Source organism: Galeopterus variegatus, unplaced genomic scaffold (assembly GCF_000696425.1).
Source record: "Galeopterus variegatus unplaced genomic scaffold, G_variegatus-3.0.2 Scaffold1025, whole genome shotgun sequence".
Classification (NCBI taxonomy): domain Eukaryota; kingdom Metazoa; phylum Chordata; class Mammalia; order Dermoptera; family Cynocephalidae; genus Galeopterus; species Galeopterus variegatus.
This window is the reverse complement of record NW_007727136.1, coordinates 223,253-246,574: the sequence shown is the minus strand read 5'-3', so window position 1 is coordinate 246,574 and position 23,322 is coordinate 223,253. Positions and strand designations below refer to the sequence as shown.

The following is a 23,322-nucleotide window of genomic DNA, read 5'->3' as shown; positions in this document are numbered from 1 at the left end:
GCCACCTGGCCACAAGTAAAGTGAGTCCAGACACTTTCTACCTTTGTGATTTGTATGTCTTTCCCACTCGGGGTTAACTATGATGTATTCAGAAGTGCCTTTTTGGCATTACTTTGAACAGAATTCATGGGATCAGGGAAACACACGTGCAGCAAAGTCTGGGTTTGGCCATCTCTCTCACAATTGACTGGGGGAAGGAGGAAGTAGTGGTGCTGGGACCACCCAAACTCTGTCACAGTAAATGTTATGTCAGCATGAACCATCAGTAATCCAACTGTATCTGTTGTGTTTGACCATAGAAAGTATTCTCTTTTCTTTTGCCATGACGCGTGGTAGTCCTGTGGGAGAACTGGACCCTGAACCTACAGAGGTTCCAGCACTGCCATTCTGCTGATGGAGCCCGAGGAGACTGCTGGCTGGAATGAGAACAGGCATCCAGCCTGAGTCTATACAGGGAAATACTTCACTTATGTGTTTTAAAAATACTCGTATGTTTTAAGCACCTACCATGTGCCAGACAGTATTTTAGCAATGCAGATACAGCTGCAAAAAGCAGCCAACCAAAAAACAGACAAAAAGCTCTGCCTTTATGGAGCTCACATTTTCTTGGAAGGAAATAGAGAATGAAATATCTTAATGAGAAAAGCACATAGTATGTAGGATGATGGCAAGTGCTCTTAATAAAAAAATACAGCAGGGAGTGAGTGGATGGCATAGGGAGTCCTGGTGGGGTGCCATGATGATTTAAAACTCCCTGAGCAGAACATACTAGTGAGCTACGGGGCATGTGGGGGACATGCAGGCAGAGAAATCTAAGGCCAGTGTATCAAACTGAAGTGAGCAGGAACAAGCAGCTGAAAGAGCAGGAGATGAGGATGGGACCAACTCCAGGACCACCTGGTAGACCAGAGAAAAGATCATCTTTTGCTTTGAGTGTGACATGAAGCCATTGGAGGGTTTTGATCAGAGAGTCATGACCAGATTTACACTTTTAAGAATCATTCAGGCTGTGTGTTGAGAATAGACTTCAAGGAGATAAGGGTAGAAGCTTAAAGCTTTTGCAATAATTATAGGAGAGAGAGAATGGAAACTTAGAACAGGATGGAAGTGACAAAAGTGGTAGAAAGTGAGTTGTTTCTGGATATACTCCTAAGGTAGACTCAGCAGATTTCTTGATGGACTGGACATGGGATGGGAGAGAAAGATAAGAATCAGGACAAGGCCATCATTGGCCTGAGCAGCTCGAAGAATTGAGTTGTCATTTAATGTGACAGAGGAAAACTCTGGAAAGAATGAGCTTTGGAGAAAGAATATTAGGAGTTCCGTATTTGGGCACACCAAGATGGAGATGTTTATTAGACTTTTTTCTTTCTCCGTAGCATCCAGCTAGACTGCATTCCTGGTCTCCTTGCAGTTGATCTGGTGCTGTGGCTGAGTTCTAGCCTGTAGACTGTGAGCACAAGTGACATACATCACTTCAAAGTGCAGCCTGTGAAAACTTCCACGAGCAATGCTCCAAGCTCTTTCCCCATCCTTAGATGATTTCTAAAAGAAGGCAGAGTCACAAGATGGAAAGAGCCTAGATCCCTGAATAACCAGCTCCAAGGCCATTAGCCAACTACGAATGCTTGCTATAGACATGGGGAGCAAGACACAAACTTTTGTTGCATAAAGACACTAAGATTTGGTGGCTTTTCTGATATAAAAATTAGTATTAACTAGTACAGTATCCAGGTTGGACACAGACATTTAAGAGTCACCAGCTTATTGGTGGGTTTTAGAGTCATATGAATCTGTGTGATCCCAAATTTAAACATGGATTGAAAAGAGAAGAGGCCCAATGATTGAATATTGGGGATTCCAGTACTTAGAGATCTAGAGATCAGGGAGGGGGATAAACCAGACTAGAAGTCAGAGGAGTGGCTGGGAACGTAAGAGAACAATCGAGCAAGTATGGCATTGAGAAAAGCTCTTAAAGCAAGAATTCCAAGGAGGGAGTGACTAACTGTAAAATGAACCTGACGGCTCACATAAGGTAAGGATTGGCTGTTTCTTTATGAGAAATGTGCTACTTTGGTGAGAAGAAAGTCTCTTGCTCTAACAGTAGCCCAGTGGACCTCTTCTACTGGCCAAACATTCCTTTTCCTTCATTTCTGAACAAGTGGGACCTTGAAAAGAAGAGTTGTTTTCATTTCCATTGCTTCTTTGTTTTGTTTGTGGTGGTGTTTTTCATCAAGGATATAGAGACAGGATGGATGTTTTAAATCAGGGAGCAGGAGACGAGTGAACTTAATATCATATATAAGATGCTTCATCCCCTTTTGATCCATTCTAAATTACATGCAGTGCTGGTAGGTTATTACTTTGTAATAACTTTTAAATGCATCCATTTTTTCCACTTCTGTGCACTTTTCTCCCTTCCTGTGCTTTATTTTATATTGTCAGGGAAGTCACTCTGGAAATGTTACTCTAAATAAAATGAGTGGTCTTGATCCTCACCTTGGGAAAAACAGACGCCCTGTTGTCTGCTCACCCTGCTTCATGTCATCTATTTATTTTAGTTTTTTATTCTATTGTCATTTTTAATTCTTAAGCCTGTCCAGTGTATTTTCCCCTGTCAAAATTGTGGTAAAAACTCTTTCAGATCATCTTTATACTTTTAGAGGCTTTTCAAATCTCCTTCTCAGCTTTTCTTTGCTGATCGTATTCTCTTCCTTCTTTTTGCCTTTCTATTACACACAAGGGCATGGCAATTAAACTCCAGAGTGCACACTCCAAACAATCTGAATCTCCCAGGTTGTCTGTATGCAGTGAACTGATTAACTGCGTCCCATGGAATAGTCCTAGCAAACTGCAGGCCTGTGGAAAGTCCATTTCACATTCGGGAGACCACTTCTTAATAAGCATTTCAGAAATGAATAGTTTTTTTTTTTCAAATGATGTTTCTTTAAAAAAATTTTCCAGTCCAGTTTTTATTCTTTCTTGACACATGTTTCATACTAAATTCTGAAAGAGTACACAACCAGGCTTTTAACATGTGCTCTTTACATGTTGGTACAGTGCAATGTTCTTATATCATTAGCCATTTGCTAACATCTTTATGTACAGTTTGAAATATATAACTCATCTGTCATATTTCCCATTACCTCTGTGCTGGGGAGGGCTCTGTAGCTCCCTGAGTCTTTCTGCAGTGGTGGTTTCTAACTAGCCTGTTTCCACCAAATGCTGTGGGGAGGAAGATGAGAAGGGCAGACAAAATGACAATAATATCCATCAGTGGTTTCATCCTTTGCGAAGATTGAATTTGAACAGTAAATGCCAAGACCAATATGTAAGTCATTGATTCAGGGTTATAGAAGGGCAGCGACTTGCTACTTTCTCAAGGCCCTCTGTGTTTTATATCCACTTCTGATATAATACCAGGTGGACAAGGACCACATCAGGTTGGCCTTTTCACAAAACCATCATGACAGAATGCGTATCCAAATCAGAGCAATGCTTACTCTTTTGTAGTCAGAAACATGCTAGTGTGCAAAACACTTCATTTTTCCTTGTGTTCTATCCAACTACACTTCCTTGATTTCAGAGATAGGTTTATTAAGCTCTCTCTTCAATTAAATAAACACTGAAAGTTGTAGAGCCATGATGGAAATATCTCCTGTTCAGAATTTAAATGTAGGACCTTGAATAAGGATGTTTATGTAGCCAAGAAATCCAAATAAAACTGAGTCATTGTGTGCAGGTTCTTACTCTACTTCTAACCAATATTGATTCTTGTAAAAATAATCAGAGTGGGCTAACATCTCTTGACCCTAGTTTAACTTTTATTAATCTGCCATTCTATAATGTTGCATATATCTTGAATTATTAAAGTAATGTATTCTCCTATACTGCAACAAAACAAACAATAGTTGCCCTTCTCTAAATCCATATTCATATTCATATGTTTTATATTCTTCAACCATAAGTTTGCAGCATATGCTAAACGTACCACTCTTGGATTGTGCACAATGAACTAGTCAAGTATGTAAGATACTGTGGTGGGCAGAGTGATGCCCCCACAAAGATGTCCACATCTTAACCCTGTGTGTATGTTAGGTTGCAAAGCAAAGGGGGCTGAATAATGCCGGTGGAATTAGGCTTGCTGATGTAATCAACTGATTTTAAAGCAGAGAGATTATTTTGGATTATCCAGGGGTCTCATGTAATCCCAGTAGTTCTAAAATGTGGAAGAGGAAAGCAGAAATGGAGAGTCAGAGGGATGACAGGTGGCTGGCTTGAGATGGAAGGACGAGGCCATGAGTCAAGGAGTGTGAGAGGTTTCGAGCAGCTGACGAAGATGAAGAAACAAGACTGCCCTGGAGCCGGCAGAAAGAACGCAGCCCTGCTCACACCTTGGTTTGGTTTGAGCCCAGGGGGACCTGTGTCAGACTACTGACCTACAGAACTGTGATAAAATAAGGTTGTCATGTTTTAAGTCCCTAAGTTTGTGGTAATTTGTTACAGCCACAACTTGAAATTAATACTCATGAGACATATGCATTCATCGCCTTCTCTGTCTACCAACTACACCCATTTTAATCTGGAAGGCATACAGACCACTTGACAGGCTCACTTCAGTCTCTTGGGGTGGCAGCGTTTATCCCCACAGTTTGAGTTTCTGGACTAAAATCCTCCTCTGACTTTCTGGATATCGCTTGGTAAGTGGCAGAGGGTAAAACACACAGCTCACAGCTTGCAAGTCAGACCACAGAAGGTCAAAGTCTCTCAACCCTCACTCCCTTCTTTAACAGTGAGCTTCCTGCTTCCTGTCAGTATTGTCTAATAATTTTCTGTCAATTCTTCTGTGGCATTTTTGGTATCAGATTATTATATACTTTCTAGAAATTAATATTTTATGAGATAGCTAATATGTTTAATTCATAGATTATATTGTTTTCCTCAGATAAGGGCAGAAAATGGATTGAAATACCTACACATACACACACATATATATATATATACTGTACAGTGAAAAAGTAGCTCAGGAGATAGCGAAGATAATTTTCAGTAGTCACGATTGAAAAAGTAAAAATGCATTTCTAAATAAAGAATTTTTTTCCTGAGGTTTAAAAAAGTTTTTTTTAACATCAGTATACAATGTAGTTGATTTTTGTGTCCCTTTACCAGTTCCTCTTCCCCCCTCCCCAACTAAAGAATAGTTTTGGGGTGATGATGCTGGCTTCTTATTTAATAGTGAGGCATTTGATAGAAAATACATTCTTATCATAATCCGTTAACAGCATTGCATGGGGGGCAGAGTGGGAAGAAGGAAAGGGGGTGGGCTTGGGGACGGGCAAGCCCAGGGCTGAACCCACATCTGATGCTTAGCCATGGACCTTTGGAAAGTCTCTCCACAGCTCAGGTCTCTGGAGGTCCCCCTGTGAAGTGGACAACATAGGTCTCACTTCGTGGGGTCATGCTGTCATTTTGCCTACTGATCACCTTGGGTCACCCTATTCTGTACTCCCATCCCTGACTTGCACCTCTGGAGACGGTATTGCCTAAGGTGACTCAGTTATTCATGTGAAGGGACTGCAGGCACCTAGAGCGCATTTCCAATATGAAACCCTTCACCTGCCCTCCCTCCCATACACACACTCTTCTGCTTTGTTTTCCCTGCCTCTGTGCCCCGAGAGTCATACAGTTAGCCACAGACCCAGGGGTCACCCTGCCCTGCTCCTTCCCTTCACCTGTCAATCTGGTGGCAAGTCCAGCCTGCGCTGTGTTCCCGTCCGCATGGCCTGAGTTAGCTCCACCCGAACTGCAGCATCGCTCCCCGGGTGGCCTCCTTGTCTCCATTTCCAGCCCTTCCTACTTATTTCCCCTTCTGTCCAATCTGGTGGCAAGTCCAGCCTGCGCTGTGTTCCCGTCCGCATGGCCTGAGTTAGCTCCACCCGAACTGCAGCGTCGCTCCCCGGGTGGCCTCCTTGTCTCCATTTCCAGCCCTTCCTACTTATTTCCCCTTCTGTCCTCAAAGGGCTCTTTATAACAGACACGTGTCCTGTCATTGAATTCTTCACCCGTTCCCTTCACTTACAGGATAAGGGCCTCAGGAAGTTATTCACCTTTTCTCTGCCTCAGTTTCCTCATCTCTGAAATGGAGATAATTATACTTTATTTTAACGTAGGTAGTATATTTCCATGGTTCAAAAATCAACCCAGTGTGAAAAATCTTGCTCCCACACCTTCCCCACCTATCCAGTTGCTTCTCTACTCCAAATTTGTAACAATTTCTATATTTTTCCTGTATTCTTTCAGTTTCTTCATACAAGTAAAATATATACATACACACACCTATATGTATATAAATATATGTATATATTTATATATAATTTTTTCAAGTTCTCCCTTTCTTACAGTAAAAAGCAAAGACTCAGAGCCAAAAGCATTTGGGAGAAGAGGAGGAAAAGTGGGCAATGCTAAGACAGCGCTGCCTACCCTGAGTGAATCACTGTGCAGTAGATGCATGTACTGAGACAACGCGCTGTACCCCACAAATATGTACAGGTAAATGTTAATATATTTTGAAAACAAAAAAAGCATTTAGAAAAAGGAAAAAGACTAGTCAAATTTAAAATAGCACAGGTATTTAAAAACACACACAATATTACAAAATTTATCAAGTTTTAGTTTATCTGTTCATACAGAAAAACAGCAGTTTTCTCAGGTGACTATAATATCCACAAAGTCCATGACACATTTTCAGACATTGGCAACAAAAAAGCAAAATAAAATAGTTTTTGTTAGGGTATTAGCAATGTATGGAAAATGTTCCAGTCTTCATTTATCTGGGGAAGTAGAGCTAGAAGAGTTGATGCTTTGGGTTTTTGTTGGTTGGTTGGTTTGGTTTGTTTTCAGCATTCAGTGTGACATTTTCCCCCTCTGTGGAACACGTTTACTTATCATGGCAGCAGGGAAAGATGTCAGCGTTGTAAGCACACCAGTATTGCAGCTGGGGCAAATGCTTTTGTTACTTGTGTTACTCGGATGCACACTTCATACCCCCACCTGTCCTGAGGCAGGGAATTACTACACATGCCTGCCCCCAGCAGCTGTCCTGCTCAGCTGATAGGTGCCTTTGCACTTGGAGTCGCTCAGCAGGCCTCCCAGCACTGTGAGTATGCACACCAAGACCCATTCCTGGCATGTCACGTGGGTTTGACCAATAGTTGTCGTTGTTAATATGACCTTACCCCTCCTTGCTTCTCTAGCCTAATTTCTATTATTCCCCTTCCTCCACTGTCTTGCATTTCAAGCACCATCAATACAGAAATATGTACAGCTTCAGAACATGTGACATTGTCTCATGCTCTGTACCTTTGATTGTGTTTTCTCCTCTTCTTAGACTGCTCTCTTCCACTGTTCCTCCAACACTTTTGCTGGTCTCCTCTCAGAGGAGCTCACTTTTATTTTTGTAGGGTTACCCTCATCTCTGAAGCCTTGCTGCTTAGCAAGTACCAGGTACATGGTAAGAAAGTGTTTGTTAAACTAACATAGGTCACTTATTAGGCTAGGCACAATAGCCTTTCCCAGACATGCTCAGCTTGTAAGGCAAGACCACCAATTAAGAATCCAGATGCTTAATCCAATGACAAGTTTCATATTTCATGTTAGATAGTTTTGTTTTTCTTTAGCAATGAGGACACTGAAAAAATTTCTTCTAGAGTCCTTACATAAATCCATCATCCTAAGACATCAAGCCACCTGGCTTTATAGGTCAGTTTCTATTTAGAGTAAAAGCCATTGTACAAATGGATCTTGTGTCCTCCTAAAAGAAGAGTAAAGCTGGTTTCTCTGCATCCTCTGTTGAACTCCTTCCAAAGAACAAAAGGAAGTTGGTTGCACTAGAGAAGAAGGATGGGGACTGATACAGTTTGGATATGTTTGATTTTTCCAAAACTCATATTGAAATCTGATCCCCAATGTGGCAGTGTTGGGAGATGTTTGGCTCATGAGGACGGATCCCTCATGAATGGATTAATGCTCCTCTGGGGGGTGGGTGATGAGTGAGTTCTCGCTCTATCAGTTTCTGTGAGAGCTGGGTGTTAAAAGGTGCCTGTCACCTCCACTCCTTCTCTTTCTTTCTTCCTTGCTTACCATGTGATCTGCTTACACCTCCTGGCTGCCTGCCATGAGTGGAAACAGCCTGAGACCCATGCCGGATACAACTGCCCCAGAATCAATAAGCCAAATAAACTTCTTTTCTTTATAAATTACCCAGTCTCAGGTATTTTGTTATAGCAATGCAAAAACAGACTAATACAGGGACCACTCTTCTGTGTCATTTAGTGTCTAGGGCATAAAGCATTCAGCAAAACTTGTTGAATGTCTAATTGAATGTTTCATTCAGAAAATAATAAAGCAGCCATCCTGTGATTTGGGGTTAATTCCTACTACCCTCCACCCACAACTGAGTGGTTCCTTGTCAAGGTGCTGGGCAGTACTTAGGTAGAGATGGGGAGACCCAAGGCTTGGACCTCCTGAATCCTATTTCTCAGGTGGTTGAAGTAGTAACTGTCTTGTCACAAGTCCCTCCCAGCTGACAGGATAATACCACACCAGTTAAAGATACCTCAGGGATGGTTTGTCATTCAAGAGGACAGGACGGATTCAGCTATGCCAGAAATGTCAGAAACTTCACAGAGTGGCAATGACATGGCAGGGTGGTCTCCACCAGTGATCCCATGTTATGGCCTGTTTGTCTCAGGTTGTTCTCCAAGATCTCATTAGGAGTCTTAAGTTCCTCCTCAAATGAGAAGACAACCTGAGATATGACTAAGGCTTTTAGTGGTAATCGGAAAGAAAGGAATTTCATGAGTAGACTTCAGAATTTTACATACACACACACTCACACACATACTAATATGAACTGATATAATTCACAACACGATAAAATGCTGTTGCCTTTGACTCAGAACACACCCAAAGACAGCATTTTGAACATTATTATCATCTATATGGTATTTGTCAGGAAAGCCCAGAGATGGTGGTCTACTATAAATAATTAGAGATTTAAAGCCAAATTTTCACTTGATGGTTGAAGAGGCTTTTAAGACGTTTTTATGAGCTTAGATTTTGTAACTCAAAGCCTTAATAGAAATGGGCTTTGTCAGAAAGCAGTTTTATATCCAATATTTTGGTTGCTATGGAATCAATTCAGGCAGATTATGAATAATATGAGAGTTATATAGGCTGCGGCTTCCAAAGACCTGGTGCCGTGGTTAAGAGATGCAGCTACTTGACAAATGAATGTTGACTAAATCTTTAGATGTCCAGTTTTGTAATTGAAAATTCCTGCTAAAATAATCAAGATTTATGCTTGGTCATTCAATAACTCAAGAAGCCTTTTTTAGGTACCTTACTACATGCCCAGAATTCTGTCAGGAAGCTCGTGCTACAAAGAAATTGCATCCTATTTGGAATTCAGCTTTCCCAGGGGTTAGGCCAATGTCAGGGAAAAAGAGACACCAAAGACCATCAGCATCATCAGGATAGAAATAAAGCATTATGCTTGATTAAGCTCTCTTTTAGGTTCTGTTTATAAAGAAATGATCTGCCTTTGAGTCACTTGTTAGTAAGAAAGACGATGCTAGTATATAAAAATATTTTTAAAAAATAGTAAATAAAGTAAGCATATGTTCGTTATGTGAGTGGTGCATAGCATTCCAGGGAAGTGCACATTTAGATGTTTGGGGGAGTAAGACCCCTTCCTGCTAGTTACTGTAATTAGAGGAAATAGGTTAAATCACTTAATAGTCACTTCACACTCTTTAGAATGAAATTCTTAATATCCATAAAAATGTGAGATGTTATTTTCTCTCTGTACTCAGGAGATATGAAGTTCAGACTCCCTTCTAAAGCTTGAGATAAGCACACATCCTGTTTCTAAGTTACTTAATGAAATAAATCATAGCTATGTAGGTGGCCTGTGACAAAGCGCATGTCTGTGTTGTCAGAATAAAAGAACAAATTGTGCACAGTCACAAATATTTATCTCTGGAATGTAGAACTTATACTGCATCATTTTTCAAGGAGCTCAGAAGTGCATATTCTATAAATATGGCATCCTGGATATGAGCACTGCAATACAGACAGATTCGATCCCTTTGTCACAGGGAGTTAACAATGGAGCCAGTTCTGCCAGCTTTGCATCCTGTGTGCAGACCACCAACCACTGGTTAAAGGCAGAGTCCTACACTCTGCTGCATCCTAGGGAATCCTGCACACAGGCTGGGCCCTGGTGTGTTGGTGTGAGAGAGACTGTCTGTGCATATGTAGGAAAGCCTCCCAGTTGATTCTGATCATCAGGATTTGGACGCACAGCATGAAGCCATTCTTTCTGAAAGAAGAACTGATTTATGGGAGGCACCAGACGTTCACAAGACCTTTGTGAATGTCCAAATTCTCAAGTATGGACAGGCTTCTGACTTTGATCTGACCTTCTTTCCTCTGAGAATCATGTGTTTCCCTTTCATAAGCCTCGTGGTATACCTAGGTACTCTTGTTTTCACATTTATTGACATTTTCTTCCACTAGATAGCCATTTTTTTCACAAATAAACACTGATCTGGTGACTTCATGAGAATCATTAGCCAAGGTTGATGGTGATGGGTTGAGCTGTGGAAGTGTCGATCAGTTACCTCACTCCCTGCTAACTCACTTTACACACCAACATGTGTCTTGGACAAATTATCACAAGGCAAATTTGTGCTCAGCCAAATTACAAAATACCTCATATAACTGCTTAGTAATTTTCAAATAACCACAAGCAGAGATGTTAAATCCATAAGTGTCAAGATGACTTGACTCTTACATTCCTAGGGACGCCAAATGACACAGGTATACACTGGGCTCCCACCAGGGGCCATATCAGGCACAGCCGATCTCTCAGCAGGACCTGAGTGTGCAGTGCATAAGAATAGCAGGAAGAGGGTCCTGCACCCACCTTTGAGGCTCTTTGCAGAGCTAACCCATGCACGAGTTCCTACTGGCTTTGAAAGTCATATCCCCCAACCTGAATTAGTTCTGTGGGTCACAGGGCAAGCAGGCCCTTGAGTCCCATCAGGTATACTCCTACTAGGAAGAGATGTGTTCTCTTTGTCGTTCCTTGTAGGAAGCTGTTGGGAAAATGGAACAATTTGGTCAGGCTCCCCTCACCATGGAGCCAGTTCAGGGTAGTTTGGTAAACATTGTGTGTGGGGGTGGAGTACATGTGCCGGCAAGGTGGTGCCGCTTTGGCTGGTGTTTTACTGCCTCGGGCACCTGCCCTGCATGGCCATGTTTTTCCAGACCTGCAGCTTCCAAGGACCATGTGGCCGGTTGCCTAGCTTATAGACCTGCATGGAGGGGTCTGGTGACCCAGACTGGCATGTGAAGAATTTGTGATCCAGTCTGTGGACGGGCTTGAGGGATCTGGGAGCTCCAGACCCAGCCCTACCTCAGTCATTGGCCCAGTTGGTGCAGGATTACTGGCAGGTAAAAGAGCCGTGACAACTAGCGTGGTCGCCTAGCTTTACAATTGGTGTCACGAACAGGATTAAGAGCTAGACAATTGGTGCAGTGAGGATTCCAGGCCTTAGCCGTAGCCTCGCAGTAGCCAGACAGAAGCATTCACTGACACCGACTGAAGAGATGTCGTTATTCCTAAGCTGTAAATGTCACATTTCTTTTTTCCCAGAGGATTTGGTTTAATAGCATGGCTATTGCAGACTTTGAGATGGTTCCAACTTGTTTTACATTTCTCATGGTTGTTCCTTATCTCTCAAAAGCTGGCTTTTTAAAAGTATGATGTCCACAGCTTGCTTGCTGAATTCCAGTCCCTTCCCCTCAAATCGCACTGGCCAGAGCTGTGCAGGCAGCCAAGAACCAGTGCCCCACCAGGACCAGCCTTGGCTCACTTAGGGACACCCACTGCAGAGGTGCTCCACAATTTATCTTATCAAGGATTGAAACAAACGCCTTTAATAGTGGTGACTTCTCACAAAGAGAAACTACCGTCGGCAATTTTTGCATTGCCCTCTGGGTTTGCAAAGGTTACACACATGCTTGTGCTGGGGTGCATACGAACAGGCAGAGCGGGGAGAGGCACTGGATGCCTCCTAGGAAAACTACTACAAAGCAAAGAATGTTATTCCTCAAATTTGCTGCACAAGCAGATGGGTCCTTAGAGGTCATATGGTTCCATCCTCTCATTGTCTTTGTTAAATAGTAGCATAGAGACATTAAACAAACTAGTTGGGTCAGTTTCAGGGACCAGCTATACCAAGTGCTGTGTGATCTTGGGCTAACCCCTTAAACTCTGTGCCCCAGTCCTCTGGAAAATGGAGATGGTGATATCACCTAACTCGGAGTTCTTCTGAAGGTTAAAAAGGATATTGAACATCAAGCATTTAGTATAGTGCCTGTCATATTTTAAATAGTGTTCCCTATAATAATTATTATTACTATCATTAAAACAGATCACCTGATCCCAGCCAGCAGTGGGCTTCTTCTACCATTCTATTGTGTTCTCCTGGCAAAATATCCCACCTAGTTTTGTGTACTGTGGTAGGGGAAAAAGCCCTGAGCTGACCATCGGAGCTGGACCACCTGGGCTGTAGGCCCAGCTTGCCAATAACTAGCCGTGTGACCTCAAAAATTAACCCAATTTCTTTTTGACCTCCAGGAGATAGAAAAACTTTTTGGAACTCTTCCAGCTCTAACAGTTCTGGGTCTACATGTATGAAAATAGCTGCTCCTCTGTGCTCTGTCTTGCTTCAGGCTATTGGTTATTAGCGAGGCCACAACTGCCTCAACTGCCTCCAAAGAATAATATAAAGCCACGAGGTCAGGAAATTCACTTTCTGCCACTCATTGGTGGAGTGGGGTGTGGTAAAGTGGATTTAACAGAGCTCTAAGGGAGTATGAGTGAAAGGAAGAAACTGTTCTTTGTTTCCCCTGGAAAATTAAGACTAGACAAAGTGGGCTTAAATATAGCAGGGTGAGCTAGAAATCACAGAACCAGAGACTGGTGTAGAATCTCTGATTCTAGTAAAGAATATCAGAGTTTGACAAAAAATTCTGACAGTAATAACAGTGAATTGAATTACCAAACAATATTTGGAATACCTCAACAACTTTAAAATAAAACATATTAATTTTCCCAAGATGGTTTACATACAACTCTCTCCAGTGGCTGGAGCATGACGATGTTCCACCTATTCATTCACTTGCTTGAGCTGCATTGAGTAAGTGCCTGCTGTATGCCAATGCTGACATGCAAGACTTCTCAAAATCCCTTTCAGTCCTAAAGTTCTCCAGTTTTAGCAAGAGAATTATCATTTTGCCCATTTTCAGATTAGTATCCATTTGCGGATTTCTACTAATTATTGGTCTTTGTACTGTGCTGCTTGGTTACTAGAAATTAATCTGTAGCCCAAGAATGACTGACTTTTAAAAAAAATCTGAAGTTTATTTTGCCCATTTTCAGATTAGTATCCATTTGCGGATTTCTACTAATTATTGGTCTTTGTACTGTGCTGCTGGTTACTAGAAATTAATCTGTAGCCCAAGAATGACTGACTTTTAAAAAAAATCTGAAGTTTATTAACATTTTATGAAGATTGAGGGAGTAAGTTTCAGCTTTGCTTTCAGAGCTGTAATTGTCAAAGTCACAGCTAGCTTTAGGTAGAGTATTTATTCTCTACGTTTTCACCAAGAAAGTGTGCAGGTATATTTTTGTTGCCTAGGTAATAAATACAGTTTTGCTTTGGCTTCTTGTGTGTGCAGTAATAGTACAGAACGTATTGTAAATAAACAGCAAAGTGTGGCAGGTGTAACGGAATATTGTAGGGAGTCTTTCAACCTCACCCCCTTTTACTTATCTTTTGTGCTATTTCCATTAATATATTATAATAAAATTACATACTTAAATATGATCATATTTTCTTTTCAATAAAAATTGGAAATTTTCAAGAAGGCTTTATAGAAGAGTTTCTTCCTTCTCTAGCAAAAACTAGAATAACCATTTCTCCTAAAAGACCTTAATTATACTCATTCTTTTTCTGCAGTGATGTTTAAGCACAATAATATTATAATTATGAACATAATGAGCTATATCTTGATGTCAGCACATGAATTGTAGGCCTTTCTGTTTGAACTAAATACTGGTTCAAATGAATTAAATCATCTGAGACGGACAGTTGAAGAGATTCATGAGTCAGAAGGACCATCCATGGCGGCTCACACTTCAGCATACATTGACCGTTAATCAGTCAGTGATTATCTGTAATGGCATCACTGCCACTGCGTGGAGTGCTGCGAATATGCCTGGGTGTGAAGGAGCATGAATTGGATGGATACGCAGCTGGTATATCCAAGTCTGTGGCAAAGAAATGAATATGCAAATTTGATCACTAATGAAGTAACCTGCCTACTTTATGGAAGAGGTAACTCATTCCGCGTGCATCTCCTGTGCTGTGACAGCTCAGGGGACTCAATGTGGCCAAAGGAATTGAGAGACATTTCTTTTTAGTATGACTATGCATATCCGTACAAAATATTATGTATTTTTTGTGTAATTATTTCTCCTCTCCAGACTTTTTGTCTACAAGAAGGAGATTCATTTTTCTCTCAATTATTGAGAAGCTGCCTGACACAGATCACAACAAACTTGCTAAAGAGTAGTATTGATGAGCAATATTGACATTCGATGGTATCAGTGCAAATTGATAAACCCATTGAATAAAAACCTTAAAGTAAATTTGGAATTAAAGTCCTATTAGCAGATCTTCTATGAATAGATCCAAGTTTTTACTATGTATCAGAGAGCAAATTTTCAATTCCAAGGAAATGAACCAAGTCTTACTTGTTTATCATCCCTTCTCTGGTTTCCAAAGCTGTCCTAGTACTTCGGCTTGATTGTCAACTAAGCATCTGGATTCTGCAGATCATCATTTGTGAGGATTAATGGGCTGGGTCATCATTTCCTCCTCTCTGTGTGTCCCATGCTGGCCCTAAACTCTTCATCAGCGTCATCTTCCTGCACCTCCCATGCACCTTCCACGCAGGTCATGCTGATGACTGTTCCACAGACTGTTCCACCTCCTCCCCTGTGGGTCTGCATTTCACACTCCTCCCTTCCCTTTCTCTTCTCCTCACACTTTCTGTCCTGCCCTCCTTCCTTTCACCCTTCCAGAAATATTTATTGAGGATTTTTAATGAAGTGTTTTAAGCAAGCCAAAGGCCCACCTGAGATGTAGTGGCCATTTGATAAACACTGTGGGTGAATGAGTGAAAAATCGTGTTCATTTTTAAAGGGCCACCTGGGCAGTAGCATGAAGGTTGAGAGGCAGGTGAGCCTAGGTGGAGCCTGTTGCATCCGTGTAGGCAGGAGGTGATGACCACGACTTCAGAGGAGAAAGATGAAAGGAGAAGTCGGACGGTAAAATTTGGAGGACTTGGAGATTGACTTGTTGGTGGGAAGAGGTGCATATTAAAGCAATGGTGCACAGAGAAGGTGAGACTCTCTGCACTGGTCTTAGTGTAATGTAAGACCAAACCAGCTTAAAAAGTCCTCTCACCCGTGAATCCTTTTTGACCCCCAGGGACTGAATTGATTACTCTCTCCTCTTGATTTCCATAAGATTATATAGAATGAAAATGATTTGTTTTTGTTGATTTTATGCATCTAAAAGTTAGGATCTCCCCAGGGCTAAGGCTCTACGTGATTCCGTACTGCATCTTCCTCATGTTATCTCGTGGCTTACTTACCATCCATAATTCTCTTTTGCTGCAGTGTCTACTCAGATCTTTTGCCTATTTATTATCAAGTTGTTTGTTTTCTTTATTGTTCTAATTTAAAAGCTCTTTATATATTTTGGGAAAAGTTTTTTTAATCAGAAATGTAATTGGTAAATACTTTCAGTCTGTGGCTTTTCTTTCCTACTCTTCTCCTCTTTTCACAAGGCAAATGTTCACATTTTGATAAAGTCCAGTTTATCATCTTTTTCTTTTATGCACTATGCTTTTGGTGCATTGCTAAAAACGCTTTGTGAAAATAAAGGTCACACAAATTCTTATCCTTTATTTTCTCCTAGAAGTTTTATAGTTTTATGTTTTACACACACCCTGTAATCCTTATTGAGTTAGTGTTTTTGAGACGAGGTAGGTGTTGAGATTTATTTTTTGCATATGGATGTCTAATTTTTCCATTTGTTGAAAAGGTTTTCATTTCTCCTTTGAACTGCTTTGTACCTTTGTGAAAAATCATTTGACTATATTTGTGCACATCTGTCTCTGGGCTGCCTATTCTTTTCCATAGCTCTGTATGTCTTTGGTTTCACCAACACCACCCAGTCTTGATTACTGTCGATTTACAGAAAGTTATGAAATTGTGTAATGTGAGTCCTTCAAGTTGGTTCCACTTTTTAAAATTTTGGTTTGGCTATTCTGGAGGCTTTGCCTTTCAGATAAATTTTAGAACCTACTTGTCAATATCTATGAAAATATTTGTTGGGATTTGATTGGGATTGTGTAGATCTACAGATCTGTCTGGGACAAACTGAGATCTTCACAGTTATTGTGTCTATCAATCTATGAATATGGTATCTCTCTTCATTTATATGACTTAAAATATTTAATGAGCATTTTGTAGTTTTCAGCATATAGATCCTGCACATATTTTGTTAGATTTACACCTGCACACGTGCTCACTTGCTTTCATATTTATTCTTTGTTGCTATTGTAAATGGTGGAGGGTTTTTTTTTTTTTTTCCAATTCCAGTTGCTCATTGTTGGCATTTACTAACAGACTTACTTTTGTATATTGACCTTATATACCCTGTGACCTTGCCAAATTCACTTATTAGTTCTAGACTAGTGAAGCCATCTGAGACTGGATTTCTTTTTTCAAAGATTTTAAACTATAATTCAATCTTGTTAATAGATATAGGACTATTCACTTTACCTATTTCTTCTCAAATGTCTTTTGGTCGTCTGTCTTTAAGGACTTGATTGATTTTATCTATGTTGTTAAAATTATGATAGAGTTGTTCATTGATGTTCCCTTTTTCGTTCCAATATTAGTCATTGGTGTTTTCTCTTTTTCTTTTTTTCTTGTTTAGTTTGACTAGAGTTTTATCAATTTTATCAGTCCTTTCTAAGAACAAGCTTTTAGTTTCATGGATTTTTTAAAAATTATTTTTCTATTTTTGATTTTATTGATTTCTTCCCTAATATTTATTATTGCCTTTCTCCTGCTTGCTTTGAATTTAAATTGCTCTTTTTTTCTGGTTTTTTTTAATGATAAAAGCTCAGGTTGATGATTTGAGACTTCTTTTTTAATGTAAGCATTCATGCTACAGACCTCTCTAAGTGCTGCTATTGTTGTGCCCCATACATTTTTATATGATGTGCTTCCATTCTTATTCAATCAAAATATTTTAAAATTTACCATGACATTTTCTCATTGATCCATGGGTTACTTAAAAGTGTATTGCTTAATTTCCAAATTCTTGCAGATTTTCCATTTATCTTTTTGTTATTTATTTACAATTTAATTCCATTGTCATTTGAGAACATGCTTTGTATAATTTCTATTCTTTTAAATTAGTCAAGATTTGCTTTATGCCCCAGAATATGGTCTATTGTGGTGGATGCTCCATGTGTACTTGAGAAGAATATCTATTCTGCAGTTGTTAGGTAGAATGCTCTATAAATGTCAATTAGATCATGTTGGCAGATAGTGTTGTTCAGATCACCTATATCCCTACTTATTTTCCGCCTACTTCTATCAATTACTGAGAAAGGAGTTTTGAAGTCACCAACTACAACTGTGGGTTTATCTTTCTGTTCTATTAGTGTTTGTTTTATGTAATTTGAATCTCTGTAGGTATGTACACATTTAGGATGGCTACTGTTTCCTTCCCCCAGCCAGCTCCATCAAGGATGCTTTCTCAGGATTCTCACCAAATATTCCTGAATGCCTGATAGAGTTCATGGACAGTAATCCTATTAGAATGTGAATTTTTCTAATCTGCATCCCCAGGGACTTCACCCCTTTTGATAGCCCATAGTTAGCTTTTAGCAATATGTTAAAAAAAATTTTTGACTCTTCTTATCAGCTTATGTGGAGTCCAGCAGTGTTTGCTCCAGGTAAGCAAATGCTGTTGTTTCCTGTAGGTGCGTTTCTTGCCCCAGATTCATATTGGTTGGTTGTTCTCCAACTTCAGTGTTCTCATGGGTTTAAGAACAGTTGTTAATTCGCTGTTCATTCAACCTTTTCTTTGTTGTAAGGGTTGGAGTGATGTTTTCACATCTCCAAGCTGAAACCAGGTGTCTCAGAGGTATTTTTGAGAGTTGAAAATCCCTGTGCTTTGGTTGTTGCCACCATCTCACTGATAGCAACTTGTGCTATTTTGCTCCTTGGCTTCCCACTTTGTAGGAATCACGGTCTGCTGAAGCTCTCTGCTGGCAGAATTTCACTTACATCTTTCTGGACATTTCTAAGCACTGACTTTTCACGATGGAAATTGTGTGTCTTTCTGCTGTATTCTTCCATGCCAATGTGTATCTGTTTGTGTGGATGTATAATTACATCGTGTTTTGTTGGAAACAAACTATGTATAAGTCTCTGTGCCACACTGGGTTTTACTGCTGAATACATGTTAAATAAAAGTAGTGATGACTTTGGTGATAACTGTGGTAGATATCAATCACTTTTACAGTCTCCAAAGAAATATTTCTCCAGGGTTAACTTCAAGTCTTCTGTCTTCTAATCAGAATATGTGTTGTGTCTAGGTAATAAAATCATTCTTCTAAATAGATCTATTTTTTAGCACTAAATAATTATTAGTCACAGCATCATAATATGCAACTGAAGAACTATTTAATTCCAAAAAGGTATGAATATCAATGTCTTAATGTTCAGTAATGGACATGTTCAATAATGAATGCCAATCATTAATTATAGTTCACCTAACTTTATACCATTTTCAGTTTAAGATTATTAAATAAAATACATACAACCAAACAACATTTTTTACATAGAAGCTGATTTGAGACATTGTGTTGCTAAGCAGTGCCACAAAGTAAATTTATTTTTTAATAGCTTGCCTTGAGGAAAAGGGGTCAGGGAAATATGGGGATCCTATTTTTACTGCTGGAGGCAATCTCATTTGCAAAATCATTTCAGACCAAGGTCCATCTATCACTATGTGAACAAACTGAAGTAATTTTTTCAGTATCGATATGTTTGAGTTTAGAAATTCCACTTCTATTTAGTGGTATTGAGGCAATAATTCCCATTGAAAGGTCACTTTCCATTGCTTTGTTTCTTTCTTTAACTTCTTTATACAACCAGTGTACATGAATTTTCTTTCATAAAAATAATTTTCACGTCCACTGTGTTTTTTGATGGATAAAAACAGAGAATAATCACAATTTGAATGAGCTTTTATTAATTGTAAGACAATTCAGAACCTAATGAAAGGCCTTCTTGCTAGTATATCCATTAATATAATATTTACAATAGTGGGAATGGAACTTGGTGAACTTGTGATGAAAAGCAGCTGTAAATATTTCAGTGCTATTTGGAACTCAGCAATGTCTGGGCTCTTAAGCATTTGCCATCACTTTCTGTGGTTAGGTAAAAGGTACCCAGTTAAACATGTAGTTCTGAGAAGAGAATTATATGCCTATGGCTATGACTGAAATCATAGAATATTCACTTATTATTGGACAGTGGAAATTTCTCAGAAGAGAATATAAAAGAGTTTGATTCCACCTAGACTGGTTAATTGATTCCCAACCATCTGGCCATCTTTGTCCATCCTGAAGCCTTCATGCAACCAAGTCATTGTTAACTTCCTGTGAATTTCTTAGGCTGAAAAAAACCAATGTTGTTGTCAATGGAACTAAAGCATGAAACTCATCATTAAAAATGGTTGGTAATTGCTAAACTATTTATATTTGGTGGGGAGAGGGGTGGGTGCTGCATATTTACATTAAAATAAGGGTCTCTCTAGGTTCTAGATATTCAGTATACCCCCAAAGAGCAGGACACAGGCAACATGCAAACCTTAGAATTCAGTTTTTCCACCCTAGCCAGCAATGGATTGATTGACCTCTTAGAATAATATGAAAGATCTGTATAAGCACAACAAGCTTGACTCTTGTAACAAAATTGCTAATTTGTGTTTTTCTTAAAGGGCAGGGAAATAATAATTCAGGTTTAAAAATTCTGATTCCTTCTGATTCCTTCACATACATGGACCCCTTTATGTTAACAAAGTGCTTAATTAAGCCAAAGAGATGACGATATCAGTAATAATTTTAAAACAGGATTTAGTTTTAAAACTCCGAATAAAGATGATCCACCTAACATAATCAACTGTGAGTCCTTTGTACAGGATTTACACTTTTTTCCCACCTCGAATGTGCTTCATAATATGTCCTGCTTTTCTTGAAGGAAAGTATGCTCCCTAGATTAAGATAATAATAGTAATGAAATAATAGATTGTTATATTTGTGATCAGTAATTATGTAGTCACCAAATAAGTGCCCAGTATCTAGGGAATAAGGAATTATATGAGCTATGATTACTAAAGAAGTAATTATGATGAAAGATAAACCTTTCATAGTTACGCTTTAAAAAAAAACAACAAAAAACTAGCATTTACATAACACAGTTTCTAATCCATAGAGAATGTTTGCTTAGGTCCAGGAGAATGTATATCTGTTATGCACAATTTACTACAGGAATCCTTGGTATTCATGATTTGACATTCTCAATTTCAACTATTCACTAGTGGCTGGAAGGACAGTGGCTTATTGTCACTTTTCTACAGCACAAATTGGAATCGTTTGCTGCAGTGTTTCTGTGTGGGGATCTAGACTGCCTGCTGTCACACCCCAGTGTCACCGAGATCAGACATGCATGGTCTCTTGCCTAGTGGGAGAAACTGTGTCCAGGACAAAAGGAAAAAAATACCTGCTGTCTATGAGTGATACAACTAAGGAAACGCAGTAAACGTGGAATAACTAAACAGTGGGGAAATCACAGACTGAAGGTGTTTCAGAGAATTTGGGAATTCTCCAAGTTTTCAGAGCATGAACCTGTGACTGTTAAGGGCTTTGGTGAACTTGTTGGGCATGTGAATTGAGCTGATGAGTAGTGTTATCCTCCCAGGAATCTGACCATCTATGTCATCACGATCTGGTTTTAACTGGCAGAATGTGACATAAAAACTTTACTTTAGAGATAACATTTTTAAAAAGCTGTATTTAGCAAAAAATACCTACATTTTGTATAAACCTTAAGGTTGTTATTGTTTCCTATCTGTTTTTATTTGGGGATTGATCTGGTTTTAACTGGCAGAATGTGACATAAAAACTTTACTTTAGAGATAACATTTTTAAAAAGCTGTATTTAGCAAAAACTACCTACATTTTGTATAAACCTTAAGGTTGTTATTGTTTCCTATCTGTTTTTATTTGGGGATGTTTTATGTTTTCTTAGCTCAATCTTAATGATTTCTTTCCGTCTGCTAACTTTGGGTTTGGATTGTTCTTGTTTTTCTAGTTCTTTAAGGTGAAGTGTTAAGTTGTTCACTTGCCACTTTCCATTCTTCTGAAGTATCTTAATGATTTCTTTCCGTCTGCTAACTTTGGGTTTGGATTGTTCTTGTTTTTCTAGTTCTTTAAGGTGAAGTGTTAAGTTGTTCACTTGCCACTTTCCATTCTTCTGAAGTATCTTAATGATTTCTTTCCGTCTGCTAACTTTGGGTTTGGATTGTTCTTGTTTTTCTAGTTCTTTAAGGTGAAGTGTTAAGTTGTTCACTTGCCACTTTCCATTCTTCTGAAGTATCTTAATGATTTCTTTCCGTCTGCTAACTTTGGGTTTGGATTGTTCTTGTTTTTCTAGTTCTTTAAGGTGAAGTGTTAAGTTGTTCACTTGCCACTTTCCATTCTTCTGAAGTATCTTAATGATTTCTTTCCGTCTGCTAACTTTGGGTTTGGATTGTTCTTGTTTTTCTAGTTCTTTAAGGTGAAGTGTTAAGTTGTTCACTTGCCACTTTCCATTCTTCTGAAGTATCTTAATGATTTCTTTCCGTCTGCTAACTTTGGGTTTGGATTGTTCTTGTTTTTCTAGTTCTTTAAGGTGAAGTGTTAAGTTGTTCACTTGCCACTTTCCATTCTTCTGAAGTATCTTAATGATTTCTTTCCGTCTGCTAACTTTGGGTTTGGATTGTTCTTGTTTTTCTAGTTCTTTAAGGTGAAGTGTTAAGTTGTTCACTTGCCACTTTCCATTCTTCTGAAGTAAGCATTTAATACGATAAATTTCCCCCTTAGTACTGCTTTTGCAGTATCCCACAGGCTTTGGTATGATGTATCATTGTTTTCATTAGTTTCAATAAATTTATTGATTCCCTGTTTGATTTCTTCTTGGACCCATATGTCATTAAGTAGAATGCTGTTTAATTTCCATGTGTGTATATAGTTTACAGAATTTCATTTGTTATTGATTTCTAATTTTAATCCACTGTGGTCTGAAAAAATACATGGGATAATTCCAATTTTTTTGAATTTGTGGAGACTTGATTTGTGACCTAACATGTGATTTATCCTGGAGAATGATCCATGTGCTGATGAGAAGAATGAATATTCTGCGGTTGTTGGATGGAATGTTCTGTAGATATCTGCCAAATCCAATTGGTCTAGAGTGTTGTTTAGATCTTGTGTTTCTCTGCTGATTCTTTGCCTAGATGATCCATCCAATATTGATAGTGGGGTGTTCAGGTCCCCTGCTATGATGGTATTAGTGTTTGTTTCCTTCTTTAGGTCTAATAGAGTTTGCGTTCCAAATCTGGCTGCTCCAACATTGGGTGCATATATATTTATGATTGTTATGTCTTCTTGATGGGTGAATCCTTTTATCATTATGTAGTGGCCCTCATTATCTCTTTTTATGGTTTTTAGTTTAAAGTCTATTTTATCAGATATAAGAATAGCTACTCCAGCTCGTTTTTCATTTCTGTTTGCATGGTTAATCTTTTTCCATCCTTTCACTTTTAGTCTATGTGAGTTTTTATGGGTGAGGTGGGTCACTTGAAGGCAGCATATATTTGGGTCCTCCTTTCTAATCCAGTCAGTCAGTCTGTGTCTTTTGATTGGGGAATTTAATCCCTTTTACATTAAGAGTTGTTATTGAAAAGTGTTGATTTAATCCTAGCATTTTATTGATTTTTGTTTGGATGCGTTAGGTGTCTTTTGTTCCTTTCTTTCCGATTTACTGTTTGTTTT

At 39.1% G+C, this 23,322-nt stretch overlaps 1 protein-coding gene across 1 annotated transcript in view; it reads left to right on the top strand.

The window, feature by feature from the left end:
- LOC103591754 (XK-related protein 4-like) overlaps nucleotides 1-23,322 on the top strand; it is a gene marked incomplete at its 3' end in the record, with an annotated part of 386,061 nt that overhangs the window by 174,416 nt on the left and 188,323 nt on the right. The window lies entirely within an intron of this gene.